General features: G+C 35.4%; 2 pseudogenes; one reads left to right on the top strand and one right to left on the bottom strand.

The window, feature by feature from the left end:
- Window positions 1-2811: 2811 nt before the first annotated feature.
- LOC138170927 (fructose-bisphosphate aldolase A pseudogene) lies at window positions 2812-3896 on the bottom strand (annotated as a pseudogene).
- A 493-nt stretch (window positions 3897-4389) lies between these two features.
- LOC138170888 (glyceraldehyde-3-phosphate dehydrogenase-like) lies at window positions 4390-11996 on the top strand (annotated as a pseudogene).
- The last annotated feature ends 2030 nt before the right edge of the window (window positions 11997-14026 follow it).

The raw sequence follows: 14026 nt of genomic DNA, 5'->3' as shown, positions 1-14026 counted from the left end.
TCCTCAATAATACTTTTTTGAGGCAGTCAGTATTAAATTACCTGCCCAGGGTCACACAGCTAGTAAGTATCTGAGGCCACATTTGAATGAGGTCCTCTGGTCTCCAGGCTGGTGCTTTATCCACTGCACCATCTAGATGTCCCAATAATTCTTGTTTTATAATTGAACGATTTTGTGAAGACACAAAACATATCAGATTTCATAATACTATAAGAAATGACAGAAGATGTTTTTATGAACCTTTTATTTTTTTTAATCCTTAGATTGCAAATGTAAAACAATGTAAGAAAGTCACAATTGTCCATCTATCTATACCTATAACTATCTATCCATATTTTTCTTTCTAAAAGTAAGTACTTTTGTCTAAGAAATTATATATGTATCTATTATTTTCTTGATAAAATTTCTAGATGTTTATGTTACCCACATGTTAAGGACATTTCAAGCACAAATGTACCAAATTTTAGTTCTATAATAAGAATTTGCAAAATTATTTTAATTCCTTATCTGTTACTTTTTTCTCATTAAAACTATTAATACTGCTATTTACCCAGCTACATGGCTATTTACTACAATCATATCAAGGACATTTAAAACCGATTAGCAATTACGGTGGGACTGCTTTGTAATATTGGTGTTGGGAACAATTGCAATGTGAAACAAGGATGGAAAAATGAGCTATAGTTGTATTGTTGGGTTTGTCCTGCATTCTTGAAGAAGACTATGACATCAGTGAGATGATTATATGACTTGCAGTTGACTTTGATTTGAGTGAGGGAGAGATGAAAAAAAGATAAGAATGTGAAGGGCCTTGAATGTCAGAATAAGGAGCTTATGCTTTATTTGGATAGCATTGGGAAGATGTTCAACATTTTCAAGTACAGGGGTAATATGATCATAGTAGCATATTAGAGATAATAACCCATCATCATTTTGGATAGAGAATAAATTGAAAGCAGAAAGATTAGAGCAGAGAGATGACTAGGGCCTAAACTTAGGTGATTGATTGCAATGAGTGTAAATAAGGGATTGCAATGAGCTATAAATATAACCATCTGGCTTTGGATAGTGCTTACATGTAGGAAAGGGGGAAGGTATTATCTAATATAATTCAAAATTTTTAAGCTTTAGTAACTAGGAAGATATCCCTACAATTCTGGCAATAGGAAAAATATAGGAGGGAATATATACACACAAGCACATACATATATACACATATGCATATACACAAACATATGCATGCAAATCTATATCTATCTATATGTATAGGTATATAAATAGATACATATAGATATATAGGTATAGATACTAATCTTGGAGTGTGGAAATTCATTCTGCTTTAGATATATTGATATTGCAGTGTTCTGAAAATCCTATGGGAATTTCCAAAGGGAAGTTTGAAATGTGGCACTAGAAGCTTAGGCAATGGGGTGGGCTAGAATTTTAGATATCTGAAATATTTGTATAGAGGTAACAATTGAATCAACTAAAGTGGGATTACAATTGGCAAAGGAAAATGGCACAAAAGAGAAAAGGAAATAGACTGTTGGTTGCAGGATGTGCATTTTTGAAGCATGGCAAGAGGGTGAGGAATCAGCTGAAAGACAGTTACAGAGGTAGGAGAACAACCAACAAAGAACAACTTCATTCTCACAGTATGGTGGAAAGGGGCAGGGGTGGAAGAGGATGAAGAGATACATCATTTAGAGCACAGGTTCTTTTTATTTTTTTTATTAATACTTTTTGTTACTTATATCATCTTAGTATTCCATCTAGCCTTCTCCCTCCCATGCCCCAAGAGAGATCCTATATTACAAATAACATTTTTTGAGAGAAAAAAAAATTATCACAACTTATCAATTGATAAAAAATAGTCTGAAACATATGTAATCTATAACAACTGTGGATTTTCCATATCCATGAAGGAAGAGTCAGGAAGTCTTCTCATATTTATTTATTTATGTCTTGCTAGACCCTTATAATTTTGCTACATCTACTTTATTTTTATTTTTTGCTCCGTCACTGATCTTTTCATTAACATTTTTGTGGTTATTGTGAATATTTTATTGTCTCTGCTTACTTCAGTATGCTTCAGTTCATATAGATCTTCCCTGCTGCTTTATATTATACTTGTTTCATAAAAGGATGCTGGTAGAGCACTTTCTCAATTTTTGAGAATAACTTTTGAAGTATGACTACTAAGTCTTCTTTAGAACTTTGATAGAGTTATCCCGAAAATAATCCATTAGGTGCAACATTTTATTTCCTTACTAGTTTCTTTAAAGCTAGCTGTGTTTCTTTTCTAAGGTCACTTTATTCAAAATCTTTATGATTTCTTTTATTAGTTTGGTTATTTTTTTAATTTTTGAAGGTATTCTTTTATTTCTTTGTTGTTGTTGTTGTTTTCAATTTTGTAAGGATTTAGCTGTCCATAATATATTCTGATTATTCTTTTCTCATTATTTTGGCTTTGCTGTGATTTCATTTTGTAAATTTGTTATTGAGTTGATTATATATCCTCTTATTTTTTTTAAATCTGATAAGATACAAGTTTATTATACTTTAATTTATTACAATTTATAATTATAATTTATTATTCTTTATTATTGTTAAATAGTTATTTATTGGTAAAAGTGGGCTGAGGAGGGGTCATTAGATTCACCAGAGAGAAACAATACCACATAAGTTAGCAGTGATGGAATAGGTCAGCACAAAGCTCTGGGATCTCAGTCTTTTCCTGGACTATGAGGGATGGACTGTATTGTTAGAGTATAACCAGGTGGAAGGCCTTGATTTAGTTAATAGGTATGGCTAGAGACAGACAGAATCACTGGATGCAGCTCCTGACTTTCCACCTGGAGTATAATTGCCTTGAGCAGCTTGGCTATTAGCCATAGCCCATGTAATATATTACTCTTGGGCAACATGGATATTTTCCTTTTTTCTACTCCAGGTCTTGTGGTCAGATACCTGCAAGGCTTGTCCATAAGGAAAAGTCAGGGCCCATGTCTTGAGCAAGGGGTAGGTGTTGATGGCATTGAGATTGACAGAGTCATCCTCTTCACTCTGACCCCCAGAGAGAAGGATGAAACCAGTGACTGCAAGAGGTACAGTCTAGCAAAGGGCAGTTACAGCTGCCCTTGTGATCTCCTCATGTAAACACTTCTGGGCACAGGCGTGGCTGTGTGACCATGTTAGACTTCAACAAAGTCCCTTCAAGATAGACCTGGTGTTCACTCAGAACTTTGTAAAGAGCAGCCAGGGCCTTCTCACTAACATAATAACAACACTTAGATCATGTTCTCCATCAGGGAGGATCTCTGGCTCCATGACGAGAATAATGCCATTCTGCTGGCAAATGATGGCATATCGGGTCAGCACATAGGCATCCTCCATGATGGCAAATAGGGAAGGTGTATATTATCCCCCATTCTTCAGTACACAATGCCACTTGGTAAAGTCAGCTACACCCTTCTAATACTGGGCACAGCACTCAGCCCATATAGACTTTGGGTGGTAGTCTCACCATTGATCCCTGCTAGAGACTCTACACCTTGATGCCCACAATGCCATCTTTTGCCTTTATGACTTTGGGGAAGGATGACAATCATTGACTTTCTGTTAGACTGTCTCATGGAAAAGGATAATGCCTCTAATACAGGAGTTCACCTGATCATTTGCTGTCAGAAGCAACTGCTTATACAGGCACTGATTTTCCTCTGTGTTCTCAGTTCCAACAGACTGCAGCCACTTTGCAATGCTACCAGTGGACTCATCTGATGCCAATATTCCCTTGCCCTGAGCAACAATTCGGTGAACAATATCAAAAAGTTTTTTTTTTCCCTTTTGCTCTGGTGTCAATGCTGGGTATTGGCAAGGCATGTTTTCCTTGGGTGTGCTGGTAGTTTCCAGCAAAAAGCAGACCACTTATGGTCAAGAAGAAAACTTCTGTCCAGCATTATTATTCTTTAAAAGAACTGATTTTAATATGCATTTTTGTTTCCTGTGGTTTATTTTGTTTTCAATTTATTTATTCCCTTCTAAATTTTAATATTGTATATTTTGTGTTTATTTTAAGTTTATTTGTTGGTTTTCTAATATTAATGCATTTCCAATTCATTATTATTTTTATCTTTCTATTTTGTAAATATATTATTATAAGGATATAATTTTCCCCTGAAGACTACTTTAGCAACATCATAGAAATTTTTGCATAATTTCCTTTTTATTTTCATCATTATAATTTTATTTTACATATTTATTAATTGGTTATTTCATTTGTTCTTTGACCTAATCAGCATTTAGAATTGTATTGTTATGTTTTCACTCTTCTCCCAAGCTCAGTGCCAGGTTCTGCTGCTTCATTCAAATCCCTGAAACTAGATAGTGAAGTTCAGAGTCAATGGATTTGCCTATATTGGGCATCTGGTGACCAGGGTTGCATTCACCTCAGATGGAATAGAAATTGTGGCCATCCACCTCAACTACATGGTTTATATATTTCAATGTGATTCCACCCATGGCAAGTTCAAGGGCACTGTCAAGGCTGACAATGGGAAGCTAGTGATCAATGGAAAAGCCATTACCATCTTCCAGAAATGGGAAATCACCAATATTAAATGGGGAAATGCTCGAGCCAGGTATGCTGTAGAGTCCACTGGAGTCTTTACCACCATGGAAAAGGCTGGGGCTCACTTGAAGGGTGGAGCCAAGTGGATAATCATCTCTTCCCCTTCTGCTGATGCCCCAATGTTTGGTATGGGAGTGAACTATGAACAATATGATAATTCCCTCAAGATTGTCAGTAATGGCTCAACATCAGATGGAGGATCAGTTGGAGCTGGGTAAGAGAATGCACAGGTCCCACAACACCAACACCAGTTTGTCCTAGGGCTCTGAGCCCATGGTCTAGATGTATAAAAATCACCTACCTGAACTCCTGGTAGACAATATAGCAAAGTAAACTGTAGCAGCTCTAATCCCCCTCCCTCACCCTGAAAACCCAGAGATTATTGCCTCAGTTTAAAATCCTGAAAAAGTAGAAAGAGCAGTAGGCTTGGGAGTCCTAGAGGAAGGATGTGAGTGAGGCTATGCTTAGCCTGAAGTGAAGAGGGGGAGGTATCCCAACAAACACCATCTCAGCTGACCCACAGGAGATCCTGAAGTCCAGGGGGTGGAGCCAGCAGGCACTAACAACAGAAGCCCAGGTGTGCTTTAGCACAACCAGGGAAATCTGCAGACACCAGCACTGCTGGCCACCAGCTGCTGAGCCTACTGGAACTGTAGCTTAGGCGCACAGATCTGGAAACCCTTGGCCTCAGTCTAGACACCCAGAAGGCTGCAGCACATAAAGTCAACAACCAGCTGGCTCACAGCTTGAGAAGTGTGGGTCAGAGTCCTCTGTACCCTAGAAGCAGAAATCCACTTTGAAGCTAGGAAATAGGCAATCACAGTGGGCTAGAAGTAACTTGTAAAAGGGAAAACCAAAGATGATTGAATCCTATTATTGCAAATGAGGAAAATCACTTTCTGGAGATACCATCAACTATAGAGTTTATATATATGTGTGTGTGTGTGTGTGTGTGTGTGTGTGTGTGCATTTGTGTGTGTATGTATGTCTGTATATGTATGTGTGTGTGTATATATATATATGTATATATATATATATATATATATATATATGGAGGTTCAAAATATAATTGGAGAAAATACCTTCCAAAAAATGAAATTTGAACATATGGAAAAGGAGCTTCAAAAACTAACCAAGGAAAACAATTTACTGAAAATTAGAATCAGTCAAATTGAAGTTAATGACTCTATAACACATCTACAATCAGTCAAGCAAAATATAAAGATTGAAAAATTAGAAAAAATATAAAGTGTTTCATTAAAAAAACTGACATGGAGAACAGATCCAGGACAGATAATCTAAGAATTAGCCATCTACCAGAAAGGCATGATGGAAAAATAGAAAAGTCTGGACAACCTCCTCCAAGAAATTATCAAAGAAAACTGCCCTGAGGTCTTAGAACCAGAGCATAAAATAGTAATCAAAAGAATTCACTGGACATCTCCCGAAAGAGATCACAAATTGAAAATCCAAGAAATGTAGCAGCCAAATTTCAGAATTATTTGGACAAGGAGAAAATACTTCAAGCAGTCAGAAAAGCACAATTCAAATATTGTGGAACTACAGTCAGGATCACACAGGACCTAGAATCTTCTACATTAAAAGATTAGAGGGATTGGAATTTTATATTTTGTAAGGCAAAAGAGCTTAGACTACAACAACGGATCAACTATCCAGCAAAATACTTTCAGGCCTTGCTGATGAAAAAGCCACAGCTCAATGGAAAATTTGATCTCCAAATATAAGACTCAAGAGAGACATAAAAAGGTAAACAAGGAAAACACACACACACACACATACACACACACACACACACCCATGCCATTTGTGATTCAATAAGAGGAATCTGTTTACATCTCTATATGGAAAGCTGATATCTGTAAATATTGATAATTGAATAATTATATATACACATACAGACACACATAGTTAGAGGGTGTAGGAATAAAATACCTAATCTGATATCAAAAATACATTATAAAGGGGTGAATAGGATTATAATGGAAGACAGGGAAAGGAGAAGGCTGGTAAATTATGCCACATAAAAAGACATAAAAACATACTATAATAGAGGGAAAAAAGGGAGGGAGATGAACATTATATGAACTTTACTCTCATTGATTTTGGTCCAAGAGGGATTAACATAATCAATTAAGTTTAGGATTCTAACATGAGAAGACACAAAAACTCATTATAGTAGAAGGAAAGGAGGGAGGGAGAAGAGCACTGTATGAAATTTACTCTCATAGGCTTGGGTTCAAGGAAGGAACAACATACTATGTTAATTATAAAAATCTATTGTGCCCTAAAGGCAGTACAAGGGGAACAGGGGGAAAAGGTGAGATGGTTAGGAGGGAGGGAAGAAGTAGTAAGGGAGAAGGGTAGGTAAAGGGAGGGGGGCATAGGGAGGGAATACAGAGGGAAGCAGTGGGCAAAAGGAAAACTCTCTTTTTTTTTCTTTTTGGAGGGGTTAAGTTAGGGCAATCAAGGTTAAGTGACTTTTCCAAAGTAACACGTCTAGTTTCATGTTAAGTGTCTGAGGTCAGAATTGAACACAGGTCCTTCTGACTCCAGGGCGTGCTCTCTATTCACTGTGCCACCTAGCTGCCCCCAAATGAAAGCTATTAAGGAAGGAAGAAATAAAAACATAAACAGGGGAGGGAAGAGGATGGAGGGAAAGACACAGATAGTAATCATAACTGTGAGTGTGAATGGGATGAACTGTCCCATAAAATGGAGGCGGACAGCAGAAAGGATTAAAAAGCATAATCGTACAATGTGCTGTCTACAAGAAACACATCTGAAACAGAGGGACATGCAGAGGGTAAATTTAAAAGACTGGAGTAGAATATACTATGCTTTAGCTAAAGTAAAAAAAAATGCATCGGTAGCAAATCCTCAGATAAAGCAAAACAAAAATTGATCTAAATAAAAGAGATAAGGAAGGGAACTGTATCCTTCTAAAAGGCACCATCAAGGATGAAGCAATATCATTACTAAACATATATGAACCAAGTGGTATAGCATCCACATTCCTAGAGGAGAAATTAAGGGAACTAGAGGAAAAAAAAAGATGGCAAAACTTTACTACTGGGGGATCTTAATTTCCCCCTCTTTGAACTTGATAAGGCTAACCTCAAAATAATCAAGGAAGAAGTTAAGGAGATGAATAGAATTTTATAGAGAGTAAATATGATAGACCTCTAGATAAAATTGACTGGGGAAGAAAAGGAACATACCTTTCTCTCAGTGGCATATGGCACAAACACAAAAGCTGACCATGTACTAGGGCATAAAACCTCACAATTCAGTGAAGAAATGCAGAAATATTAAGTGCATCCTTCTCAGATCATGAGGCAATAAAAACTATATGTTATAAAAGGCTATGGAAAGATAGACTAAAAACTAATTGGAAGCTAAATAATTTAATCCTAAAGAATGAGTGGGCCAAACAAGAAATCATAGAAACAACCAGTAACTTCATTCAAGACAATGAAAATAATGAGACAACATACTAAAAATTGTGGGATGCAGCAAAAAGCATTTCATTATCCCTCAGTGCATACAGGAATAAATTAGAGAAAGGGGAGATCAATGAATTGGGCATGCAATTGAAAAAACTAGAAAAAGAACAAAGTGAAAATCCCCAATTAAATAATAAATTAGAAAAAATGAAAACCAAAGGGGAGATTGATAAAATTGAAATTAAGGAAACTGCTGAATTAATAAATAAAACTGAGCTGGTTTTTTGAACAAAAAAAAAAACAATAAAACTGATAATCCTTAATCAATATGATAGAAAAAGAAACCCAAACTACAAGTATCAGAAATGAAAAAGGTAAATCTACCTCCAATGAAGAGGAAATTAAAACAGTAATTAGGAATCATTTTGCCCAATTGTATGCCCTTAAATTTGACAATCTTAGTGAAATGCATGAATATTTACAAAAATATAAGTTGCCCAGATTAACTGAAGAGAAAGTAAATTACTTAAATAACCCCATCTCAGAAAAAGAAATTGAACAAGCCATGAATGAACTAGCTAGGAAAAAACCTCCAGAGCCAGATGGATTTCTGAGCAAATTCTACCAAACATTTAAAGAACAATTGATAACAATACTCTACAAAGTGTTTGGTAAAATTGGAGAAGTGGTAGTCCTACCAAATTCTTTTTATGACACAAATATTGGACCAATACCTAAATGGGGAAGAGACAAAATGGAGAAAGAAAATTTTGTTCATGAATATAGATGCAAAAATTTTAAATAAATTATTAGCAAAAAGACTACAGCAACTTGTCATGAGAATAATATTCTTTGATCAGGTAGGATTTATTCCAGGAATTCAAGGATGGTTCCATATTGGGAAAACTATTAGTATAATTGATCATGTCAAAAACAAAACCAGTAGAAACCATATGATTATCTCAATAGATGCAGAAAAAGCCTTTGGCACAATACAATACCCATTCTTATTAAAAAGACTAGAAAGTACAGGAATAAATGGAGTCTTCTTTAAAATAATATGTAGCATCTATAAAACCATCAACAAGTATTATATATAATGGGCTTAAGGTAGAAGCATTTTCAATAAGATCGGGGGTAAAACAAGGATGTCCACTATCATCACGCTTCTTCAATTTGGTACTAGAAATGTTAGCAGTAGCCATAAGAGAAGAAAACAAAATCTAAGGAATCAAGTTAAGCAAAGAAGAAACTAAGATATCGCTTTTTGCAGATGATATGATACTTAGAGAATAAAGTAAAAAAAAAAACCAAACTACTTGAGATAGTAAATAAATCTAGCAAATTCGCAGGATATAAAATAAACCCATGTAAATCCTTGGCATCGCTACACATTTCTAATGAAGCCCAGTAGCAAGAAGTGGAAAGAGAAATTCCATTTAAAGTTTCTGTAGACACTATAAAATATTTGGGAATCCTCCTGCCAAAACAAACCTAGGAACTATATGAACACAATTATGATAACACTTTTTACACAAATAAAGTCAGATTTAAATAATTGGAAAAACATCAGCTGGACATGGCTAGGTAGAGCTAATATAATAAAAATGACTATTTTCCCTAAATTAATTTACCTATTAAGTGCCATACCAATAAATCTACCAGAAAATTACTTTAAAGAGCTATAAAAAGTAGTAACAAAATTTACCTGGAAGAACAAATGGTCCAGATTATCAAAGGATTTGTGAAAAGAAATGCTAGAGATGGTGGCTAGCCATACTAGATTTTAAACTGCATTATACAGCAGTAGTCATCAAAACTACATGTACTGGGTGAGAAATAGAGTGGTAGATCACTTGAATATATTAGGCACATGATACACAGAAGTCAATGAGGATAGCAATCTACTGTTTGACAATCCCAAAGACTCTAGCTTCTGGTATAAGAATTCACTGTTTGACAAAAACTGCTGGGAAAAAAGGAAAATAGTATGAAAAAAACTGGGCATAGACCAATATTTTCTAACATATAACAAAATAAAATTTAAATGAGTACAAGATCTAGATATAGAGACTGAGACTATAAGCAGTCTGGGAGAGCAAAGAATAGTTTACCTTTCAGATCTATGGACAAGGGGGGAAATTTATGATGGAACAAGTAATACAGAGCATTACAAAATGCAAAATTAATAATTTTGATTACATTAAATTGAAAAGTTTTTGTGCAAATAAATTTAATGTAACAAAGATTAGGAGGGAAGTGATAAATTTTGAAAGAATTTTTATAAACAGTATCTCTGACAAAGGCCTCATTTCTAAAATATACACAGAATTGAGTGCAATTTATAATTATGCAAGTCATTCCCCAATTGATAAATGGTCAAAGGACATGAACATGCAGTTTTCAGAGAAATTAATTAAAGGTATCTACAAGGATATGAAAAATGCTCTTAATCACTTAATTAGAGAATGCAAATCAAAGCAACTCTGAGATACCACATCTCACCTGGTCAGATTGGCTAAGAAGACAAAACAGGTAAATGACAAATGTTGTAGAGGATGTGGAAAAGCTGGAACACTAATGCAATTTTGGTGGAGTTGTGAAATGATTCAAACATTTTGGAAAGCAATCTGGAACTATTTCCAAAGGGTTATATATAAGTGCATACTCTTTCACCCAGCAACACCACTTCAAGTGCTATATCCCAAAGAGATCAGAGGAGTGGTAAAAGGGTCTGGTAGTACAAAAAAAATCATGGCAGCTCTTTTTGTGGTGGCAAAGAATTGGAAATCATGGGGATATCCATCAATTGGGGAATGGCTGAACAAGTTGTGTTATATGAATATAATGGAATACTATTGTGCTATAAGAAATGAGGAGCAGATGGACTTCATATTTACCTGGAGAGGTTTATATGAACTGATGCTGAGTGAGAAGAGCAGACCCAGTAGAAATCTGTACACAATTTGTTTGATGACCAATTTTGATAGACTGGGCTCCTCTCAGCAATGCAAGGTTATAACATAGCTCCAAAAGACTCATGATGAAAAGGGATATCCTCATCCAGAGAAAGAACTACAGAGTCTGAATGCAGATTGTATCAAACTACTTGCTCTTTTTATGTTTTATTCTGTTTTGTTTCTTCTTTCTCATTGTTCACTGCACTGGTTATAATCCTTCTTTACAAGCTGACCAATGTATAATGTGAAGGTATTTGTAGATGCTGTATTTGATTGCATGCCACCATGGGGATGGAGGGAGAAGAAGAGAGAGGGGGAGAAAAAACTCAAGGCACTGAGGAACTCAATGTTGTAGACAAAAAGTAAATAAATAAATTAAAAAAAATTGTCAGTAATGCTTCCTGCACTACCTAATGCTTGGGGTCTATCATGACAACTTTGGCAGTGTGGAAAGTTTCATGACTACAATCCATGCCATTACTGCTACCCAGAAGACAATACATGACCCCTCTGGTAAGCTGGGTTGTGATTGATGTACTGCTGCCCAGAACAACATGCCTGCTTCCACTGGTGCTCCTAAGGATGTAGGCAAGGTCATACCTGAGTTGAATGGGAAGGTCACATTCATTGCCTTCTGTGCTCCTACTCCCAATGTATCTGTTGTGGATTTGACCTGTTACCTGGAGAAACCTGTCAAATATGATGATATCAAGAATGTGGTGAAGCAAGTATCAGAGGGACCCTTGAAGGGTATCTTGGGCTACACAGAGCACCAGGCTGTATCTTGACTTTAACAGTAACAACCACTCTTCTACCTTTGATACTGTTGCCAGTATTGCCATCAAGGACCATTTTGTCTAAGACATTTCCTGGTATAACAATGAATATGGTTATAGCAAACACATATTAGACCTCATGATCTACATGGCCTCCAAGGAGTAAAGTGGAAAGCCATGGATCTTCATCCTCAGTCAAAAAGATGAAATCCACCACTGGGGAGGCTAGATTTCTAACCTATGTTTCTATACTAGGGATACCATGTGCCACTGACATCCTTGTCCTAGAGCATCCCTTTAGTAGTGGGGAGAAGCCTAGAGTACTGTATTTTTTTCCCATCAATAAAGTCACCATATTCAGTTAAAAAAAAGATTGTATTATTATTTCTCTTTTGGGTTTGTATCTTTTGTTTGTCATACCTGAACCAACTTCTGTTATTACTGTATTATGGTCCATAAGGGATGTATGTATATACTATTTCTCCTTTTTTAAAATACCTCTATGCCCTAGAACATGATAAATTTTTTTGAAAATTTCCATGAGGTAGAGTCAAATATGTACATAATTTCCCTGTCCCATTTAAGATGCCATTTAAAAAAGATTTTTAAGCTCCATTTTATAATAAAATTTGTTTCATTTTTTTTCTTTTTGTTTAATCTTTCTTTTTAGGTTTATCCAAAACTGATAACAGAGCTATTGAAGTCTCCTGTTATTATTGTGTTGATATCTGTCTTCTTAAATTTAAGATAAAGTTTTCTTCATGTCTTGCAAACTAAGGTGTTTGGAGCATATATGTTTATTACTGATATTGATTTGTACAGTCTATGGTTCCCTACAGCAAAATGTAGTTTTCTTGTTTGTCCCTTTTTTATGTTTTTGCTCTATATCATAGTAACACCTAATTTTTTGGATTCACTTGCTATAATAGTATCTTTTTTCTTCTCCTCAATTTTACTCTGTATATGTCTTTGTTTTTTAAATGTGTTTAAGCAAGATTATAGTATCATGTTTTTAAAACCAACCTATCACTCTTGGTTATATTGGATTCTTTCCTCCCTTCATATTTAAAGTTGTAAGAGTTAGGTTTATACCTTCCTCCATCTGTCTCTAAAATTATTTTTTCATATCATGCTTTTTCTTTTTCTGTAAGCATAAGACTTTTCTTACTAATTATTACTAATTAATCTTTTTTTAAGATGGTTCTGTTCCCATAGATCTTCATCCTGTCCTCCACACCATGTTCCAATTTGTTACCCTTTTAGGATTTGTTCACTTGCTCCTCTCTCCTGATTTTGTCTGATTATGTATTTCTTTCATGTTTTTTTTTCCTTTTCAGTTAAGTAGATTACATTTTTTCTCCTCCCCTTCAACTAACCATGTTAATTACTTTAAATTCTTTTTTCATGCTAATTTCAAAAAAGTATTTGTTTTTTCTTTTCATTATCTATCTTCTTTTTCTGTTTACTCTAAAGTATCATTTACTGATTCATGACCTCTATTTCATATGTCTCTCATTTATCTATATTATTTATACTATCCACATTCCTAAGCTAGCCATTCTAGTATCTATCTTCTAAGTCTTTTCTGCTATAGCCTTGTATGACATCCTATAGATTCCCCTTTTTCCATTATGCTTCACATTCTAACAGTGGCATTTATTTTAGATGTCAGAAAAAATTGTGCTCCATGGTGGGGGCCCTCCGTTCCCACTGATCTCTATCCTCTCTTATGAACCCTTATTTTTCTACATTTCTTTTGAAAACTCTTCCTCATGCCTCTGCTCTCCCAATACCCATGTGTCAATTGCCTTCAGGGGTTACATCTCCTTGAACAGTAGTTGACATTTAAGGGTACAAATCCCAAGTCCTCTTCTAGTGTAAGGTTCTCATTTTCCTTCAATCATTGGAACATTCATCTCTGGCACCCTGTCACTTCTGAAGTAAGACCTCCCTTCTTTGAAAAGAGAAGACATTTCAATACCCCCTTCTTACCATAGGCTCTTCTCTTTATAAGACTACAGAGGTCACCTTCCCCTCATTGTCCTCTTTTGATTTAACCCTGACATGTCACTCACTACTATCATTCTACTTACTTCCCTCTACCCCTTCATGTACCTTCCTATGTCATAATGCAATCCCACAAAAGAAGCATTCATTTATAGGCAGAATGTAACCAGGTTCTTTCCATAGGACCAC

Source organism: Petaurus breviceps, unplaced genomic scaffold, assembly GCF_028583685.1.
Source record: "Petaurus breviceps papuanus isolate PSGF00001 unplaced genomic scaffold, PetGlider_PUasm1.0 40, whole genome shotgun sequence".
In the NCBI taxonomy this organism is placed as follows: domain Eukaryota; kingdom Metazoa; phylum Chordata; class Mammalia; order Diprotodontia; family Petauridae; genus Petaurus; species Petaurus breviceps.
This window is presented reverse-complemented; position numbering and strand designations above follow the sequence as displayed.